The sequence below is a fragment of the Athene cunicularia genome (assembly GCF_003259725.1).
Source record: "Athene cunicularia isolate RWA chromosome 2 unlocalized genomic scaffold, athCun1 chr2_part1, whole genome shotgun sequence".
Taxonomy (NCBI): Eukaryota; Metazoa; Chordata; class Aves; order Strigiformes; family Strigidae; genus Athene; species Athene cunicularia.
In genome coordinates, this window is record NW_020799095.1 from 85080049 (window position 1) to 85088096 (window position 8048).

The window sequence follows — 8048 nt, forward strand, 5'->3', positions numbered from 1 at the left end:
CAGTGTAATAGCTTGATCAGGGAAAAATGACCTTCCATTCACCTTGTCATAAAATTCATGGTGCAAATTATCATGTGTCTCCCTCTCTTTAAAAAAAAAAAAAAAAAAAAATATATATATATATATTAGAATGGGAAAAAGCTTAGAGAAGGGTAAAAAGATAAGTCTTAAAAGATAAACCTTATAACCCTCTACAGCTACCTGAAAGGAGGCTGCAGAGAGCTGGGGATGAGCCTGTTTAACCAAGTAATAAGCCACAGGACAAGAAGGAATGGCCTCAAGTTGCACCAGGGAAGGCTTAGACTGGATATTAGGAAGTTATTTTTTTACAGAACAGGTTGTGAGGTGTTGGAATGGGCTGCCCAGGGAGGTGGTGGAGTCCCCATCCTTGGAGGTGTTTGAGAGTTGGGTCGACATAGCGCTGAGGCATATGGTGTAGTTGGGAGCTGTCAGTGTTAGGTGAACGGTTGGACTAGATGATCTTCAAGGTCCTTTCCAACCCAGATGATTCTGTGATAAAGATTGCTGTAGAAGGAAGGACAGATCAAGTAGTCTGGGACTCCTAGTCTGTTTCAGTTTATGATAGAGGTCTACAAAATCCCAAATGGTAGGGAAGAGGTTGATTGACTGTTTTAAAGGTCAAATCACAGGTATTTGTAAAAGCTAGAAAATAATAATGAGCTGGTTGTTTTGGGAGTATTTAGTCAGGTTAAAAAGAAAAAGTTGTTTTAAAAAAAAAAAAAAGTTGGGTGTGCTATATGGTGATTTTACTTGGTGGCTTAGATCCAGGACTAAAGGAGGTCACATGGTTTGAAAACTTATCCTCATGTTCAGAGGACAGCTAGCAGAGCTATAAAATTAAGTAATACATATATTGTAAAAGGCTGAAGACAACAGAAGAGAAACAAGACCAACAGCAAGCATAACTAAGGTTGATAAGAAGCACTGAATTACCTTAGAATCGGATAGAGTCTTAACAGATGTATTAGTCTAATGTGAGAGGAATGTGGTGAAATTGTTAAGCAATGTAAAAAGATCGAAGAACTAAAAGATGTGTGTTATATTATGTAATTGTATAATGGGAAGTCAATGAAATAATTTCCAGTAATAGGCACTCAAGGGGTTGCTCTTTAGTAGGTTCTAAATTTAGACATTTTTAAATTAGCATGCCCAGATAATTAGTTTCAACAGGGCTGTCCAATGAACTTCCTGTATCATTAATGTTGATTTTTGATAAGCTTTGAAATACTGGAGAAAGAGCACAGAAATGGCTAACGTGCCAACAGTCAAAGAGGGTAAAAGGCATGACCTGGATAATTACATGTCTGTCAGCTTGACAACACTTCTGGGCAAAATAATAAGGGACCTAATTAATAATGAATTAAAGAAGAGTTGTATAATTAGTGCCAATCAACATGAGTTATAGGAAAACCAGACCGTGTCAAGCTAGCATGATGTATTTTTGATGAAATTAGAAGTACTGGTTGATAAAGCCAGAAGTTAATGTAATATCCTCTGATTTCAGTAAAGATTAGACTTAGTAGTCCATATTTTTATTCAGAAATGAAAGTCTTGTGTGATCAGCCAGCAACACTTGACGTGCTTTACCTGTATTAAAGGGTAGCTAATTCTTAGGTGTGAAAATGTCAGTGTAAACTGAGACTCACTGCTGAAAGGATGCATTCCTCTTGGATTCTTGATGGCATCCTTTCTCAACCCTATGGCACTTAGCTTCTTATCAATGTCCTAAAAAACCCACGTAATAGCTACTGATGGTTTGCTGAGGATTGGAAAGATGAAGCATTGTTAAGTAAGGAAGAGGATTCAGCAGCGATACTCTTTGCTGCCACTTACCCAACCAAAGTTGACACAAAGCTGAATGTGTTTCAGTGCGATGAAATGTACAGGAAAAATAAAATTATGTCCATATTTATTGCAAAACTTCTGTGAAGTGATAACTGTAACAGCCTGAGTGGCAATTTATCCTGTGTGAGTAGCAGCCTTAATAACTTCATGTAACAGAAACCATTGCCTATTATGTTTGGGGGAGTTTGTTGATCGTTGTATCACTATGAATTTCCAGTTCAATTCTGTATCTTGAATTTCTTTAATGAACTTTTGGGGAATAAACAGAGGTGTATTGAGTAGGCAGATCTTTCTGAATTTCACATGAGTGCATTTTTTACTTGAATACTGTGTCCGGTTTGAGGTCTGTGGTTCATTAATTAGTATGGCTAAATTAGACAAAGTTCAGGGAAAGCCATGGCACTAATTACAAGAGTAGGAAATGTGTTGTGTAGTGAAAGATCTAACAAGCTTCATCTTTGCACTTCCTCATAAATGAGGTTAAGGGATGACTTGATCTGAGCCTACCAGTACAAATGCAGGGAACAAAACCCTGATAATGGGATCTTTAGTCTGGCTAAAAAGGGTAAGATCTAGTGGCTGGAAGCTATAGACAAGCAGATTTAGACCAGGAGAAATGGGGCTTCACAGTGTGATTTACCAAGCACTGCAGTAGATTCTGCAGCATTCCTGACGTTGTTTTTAAGACTGATATTTTGTAAAATGTGTATTAATTCAAACAAGGCTGGAATCTGGAAGCCATTATGGACTGTGTTATCAGGCCGGAGACACAGGTTCTGCTGAACAGTGGTGCTGTTAAAAATGTCCTCCAGACCTTGTTCTGAATAAGGCACCGAAAGGACTTGAACTTTCTTTTCCCACAAATACTCTAGCAGTCTGAGAGATGGGGACTTGAACTCTGCTGTTGCAAAAGAATCTCTGGCTTTGTAGCAATGTGGGAAAAGATCAAACCTTAAAAACCTGATGATTATTATGATGAGGAATTGTCATCATCTGCTCAGGGAGTAACAAATGCAGAGTAACTAAAATTAAGAAGTCAGTGCTTTAGGACAATTAGAGGACTTAATATCTGTTCTTACTCTCTCAGTTAAGAGAAAATATGTGAAATCTGTGCTATTTCTTGGGATGAAAATGAAAAAGGACTGTTTCCATTAAAACTTAAATCCCAGCTCCCAAAGGTTACCATAATTTTATTTTTCTCAATATCACTTTTGTGGACCTCGTGATACTACACCAGATTCTGGAATGAAGAGGTTTATACTTTTCTAAGCTTTGTTTACCCTCTTAAATGCCACTCTGGATTACAGTGGCTTCCAGGTTTTCCATGGCTTTGCTGAAGTAGCTAGTATTCAGCATGTCCTGTGTTGGATAACAGTATCTTCCTCAAGAACAGCCATGGAATAAAGTGTTTACTGTTTAATCATGAAATGTCTGATGTTTCTGACAATTAGCATAAATTAGAAGTCATCATACTGAGGCATTTTGGAGGAGCCTAGCAGTGAAACATCTATCTTTTTTTTTAATGCTAAGAGCAGTTGGAAGGGCTTTTAAGGTATATTTTAAAAATCCCTAAACAACCAAACCAAAAAACAAACAACAAAAAAAACCCAAACAATAATCCTTGAGAGTGGTCTACATTAAAGAGATGAAAATACCAGAAATATTAAAAGGAGATAAAATATTTAATAATGTTCTGTGATTGGAAAACAGATGATACTTGTATTGAACAATGGTGAAATATATTCTATTCCATCAGTAGATGGAAAGGATGTTAGGCATATACTCCCAGTAAAAATCTTTACATTTGCAGGACTGGATAACATTGAAAACAATCGGCTGAAGAGCTTTCCCTGTCACAGATATTGACAAATCTAACCTCTTGGAACACAAGTAAGCCTTCAGAAAACTATAAGAAAGCGAATATGGTAATATTTAAAGATGCTGCTGATGGCAGCATCTTGCTGCTCATTCTTGTTTCCTGCTCCATTAAAAGAAAGTGATTAGTGTCTGTTATTTTACCTCCATGAAGGTTTTATATACTTTATCCTATAACTTTTCTTTTGCTGAGGTGCACAGAATGGGTTGTTTTTATTTGTTTTGGGGTGGTTTTTTTTGTGACTCAGCAACTTTTCAGCACCTTTAAAAATATGATTAGCTACAGTGAATGTAATAGCTTAGCATTAAGCAGATTGCTGCTGTATGCAGAAAGTCAATGTTGGGGAGGGAATCCCCTTCGTATACATGGGAACACATTCACCTTCTTGGATAGTGTAGTGCTGGAAGTTTATGCAGACTTGGTTGTCCTCTATGCCCTTTAGATCCTAGCAGTTCCTATGCTATAGATTTGTTCTGTATGCTAGTTCTGTTTCTGACTGTGTGACCTTGCACTTGGTTGTATGAAATTTCATTGAGCTTAGATGTGCTCAGCTGAGTGGTTCAAATTGCTTTGTATGCAGTTCTATCTCTGTCTTTTTTTTTTTTTTTTTTTTTTTTTTTTTTTTTACTCCTTTGCAAATATTTGCATAGCCAGATGTGGTTTTGTATTTCTTTCTAATTCTGGATAGCAGTTTTGCTTGGTATCAGGCCTTCCCTAATGAGGAACATCCTTGTTTGACAAGGATTTCCTCATTTGAAGCAACTTTCTGAAATCTGTCACCTAGCTATTTCTAATTTCATCTAATGATAGAAATATAACAATAGTGTAAAACTTTTCATAATGTACATAAAACATTTACTGGCCTTATATCTTTTACAATATGCATTTTTCCTTGTGCCCTCTCTTCTTTGAGTTTTGATTAATTTATGGAGATCACTTTGTGTTCCCTATTTTCTACTGTTTTTATGTTTTGTTTCATTTGGTTTGTTATGATCTTATGCATCAATAGTTTATGTAGTTATTTGTGACTATAATCTGCTATTCCTTCTTAAAGAAGGCTCTTATCCAGAGTTCTTAACTGATTGAAAAGTGTTAAAAGTTTCAGAATAATTTTTTTCTGTGATTGTTTGCTTTGCAAATACGGGGATGTGTGTGTGTTGTGGAAGGAGGAATACCCAAGCCAGGGTTCATTTATTTATTTTATTAATTCATCACATGTGAAACCCCTCGTTTTCCAACTTTTCAGTTCTGAAGTTCTATCTGAATACTTGAAAAATATGCTGCAAACCAGAAGTGTTTTGGGAAAAATGAAGTCCCATTCCATTAAGATTTTTTTTTCCAACCTTCTCTACATTATTTTAAGAAGGCTTTTCCAACAGTTCTAGTAACACTTCTGTTTATTATTTAATGAACAAAAAAATGGTTGATTTCTTGAGGTTGCTCACTTTATTTGGTGAAGTTAGTCACTTCCACATTTGCTGTTATGAACTCTGTAACTGACTGTATTGCTGTGGGAACAGAAAAAAATACTTGGAAATAAAATGTTGTAAATCAAGACACCTGGTCTGCTGTGCTGTACCCATTCAAGTCAAAGAGGAAGAAGCATGTAAAACTTGCTGTCTTGAAATTGCCTGCGTTTCATCCAAGGTCAGAATTTTGAATAACCTGATTTTTTTTTTATCATCTATGTGGTCATAATTTATGATTTTTTTTTTTCCTCCTTTCAAAAAAGGAAACAAACCTTCATACTCAATGTTCAAATTCTTGTGTTGCTCAAACAGATGATCTTACTAGTCAGTGACAGTTTCTTGGTAGGTAGCTTATTGGTATTTCAGGGAATTCCATTTTGTTCTATTTATTAATTCTGTATACCACCCCTTTTTTTTTTCCACATAATCTAATGAAAATCCATTCGGAAGCTGAAAAGCTGATATTACAAATCTATTACAATCTAGCTCAACAAAATATGAGGTTTTTCTACACTTCTCTATTTCACAGACTCCATCTGCTTGCTTACCTCCATTTGGGCCATTCCATGCAATGACATGTATGCAGGTAATATGTAATGGTTTATCTGCCACAAATTTATTGGAATAACCTCTGCCTTTGCTGGTGCCTGTGAGGGGTATCCCTGCTCTGGATGAGTGAGCAGCCCGTTGGTTCAGGTGTCACCAGCAAGGAGACCTGGCTGAAGCCAGACTTGCTGTGTGACCTGAGGGCTGTGCCAGGCATAAGGAGCCGAGACCATCTCTTAGCAGGAGCTAACAGTGCCAGCCTGAGCTGGGACTAGACAAAACTAAAACTGCTACACCTGCACATACACCAAAGGTGCAGATTGACTATGAGTCAGTCACTTGACACAGTCCCCTCAAGCCCACCAGTCTCTCCCGTGGGGCAGCAGGCTGCTTGGCCGTGATCACCCCCTCAGGAGGGACAGTTCTTGGGGTGACTGACTCCTCGAGGCTGAGACACCCCTGACCTGGCATCTGACATCTATACTAAGGTAAGTGATATTTTACATTAGGCCTAACGTATACTAGTGACATTTATCTATATCCAGCTATAGTTTAATTATTACAAGTGTAGTAAGTAGTAGTGTTTCACCACTGTCTAAATCACTAGCTTTCAATTATTGCTTAACCACTGTTTGATTTTCATTCAATCAGTGATGAATTACCATTTGATCATTAATGAAACCCTTTGAGCTAACCCCATAATGATGACTTCTCTTAATTCACCTGCTCCATAAGCAAATTAATGGTAAATGAAGTGGGAACCTACATCCACAGTCAAGTGAAAATCATGTGGGAATACATGTTGTGCAGAAATATTTCAGTCTGAAGCTTTTATGGGCTTTGGTGTTAATAGACTAACTAAGGTTCTGTACATCAGCCTCTGAAGAAATAACTTTTTCTATGAATTATATTTTTGGAGATCAGAAAAAAATAACAAATTGTAGGAAATGCCTGTTTTATTTCATTTTGCTCTTAATCATCCATAGATTATTCTATTCTCCAGACTATGCCTAGTTTGGTGGAGAGGATTTTTCTGATTCAGGGATAATCTAATGTAAAACAAACAATGTAAGGAAGTGTGTGCTGGGATCCTAAACCATACTGCATTTAACTGAGTGTCATAGCCTCTTAAGCTAGTGTCTGCTTTCCTCCTGCATGGTTTCTTTGAGTGCATGAATTTCTGCTGAATTAGTTGGATGATGGCAAAATGTTAGCAAAAAGATGGATATGGCTGCTTTCTTACAGTAAGAGAACTTTGTTGTATAGGATGTTCTTAGTAACACAAGGGCTGGCAGTGCAAACATGCAAGTAATGAGCACAGGCAATAGAGCTTTTGTTCCTTGGCAAATATTCTAACAATCTGGCTATTGTTCCAGTTAGTGTAATGGTGACCGAGGTAGAAACACAAGCAGTGTTTTCTGGACTCTGAATCCAACCACACACACCTTTCTCCCCACCCCTTTCTCTTTTTGTCTGTCTTCAGCTCTAACTATTTCACTCACTGACTCTTGTCAAGCCAAATCCACATGATAATGTGTTCATCTTTTGTTATATAGGAAATATTACCAGTATGATTTCTGGTCTTGGAGCTGCGCAAGGGATTTTTATGTGCTGTAATTCTGTAATTGCTGTGTTCCTCTGTATCCTGGCCTAGTTTTCCAAAGATGGTCTTATGTTTAAAATAGTGTAGAATAATCATCCTTTCTTCCTTTCCTTTATGACTACTTGATATCATTTAAAAAGTGGAGCTGGAGCGTATGCCACAAAACCAAACTGGCCAGTATGAGAGTCTAAGATTATTTTCTTTTTATCCCCACTTTTTACTTTCCGTACTGTCTTCACTGAGTCATATTTATGGCACAAGGATTTCACTATATGGATATTTGTAAAATGTTCTTACAAACATAAAGATGACATTCCATGTTGGTAAATCCTGACTTAGTTACAAAGCAAACATGATGCAGTACTTCCTTCATTATGAAGGGTGGATGAAAAAAGCTGTATGTCATTCAAGTAAAAATATGTTTGTGTGTATAAGGCAGTCGGAAAAAGTTGAGGGGGAAGAAAACCCATCAACAAGTCCACAATGAATTAATACTTTTTTTTTTGGTTGCTTGCCAGTGAAGCCAAGAAAAGTCACATTGTCAGCTCATTACTCTGAACCCCATGGTACTATCTGAAGTGCTTCATGTATCATTCATTACAGCAGGTAGAGGAACAGTGAAATGTGGTTCACTTTAGCAGTAAACTCCTTTAGGACTGTTTGGTTAAGTGACTTAATGGCTTATTCT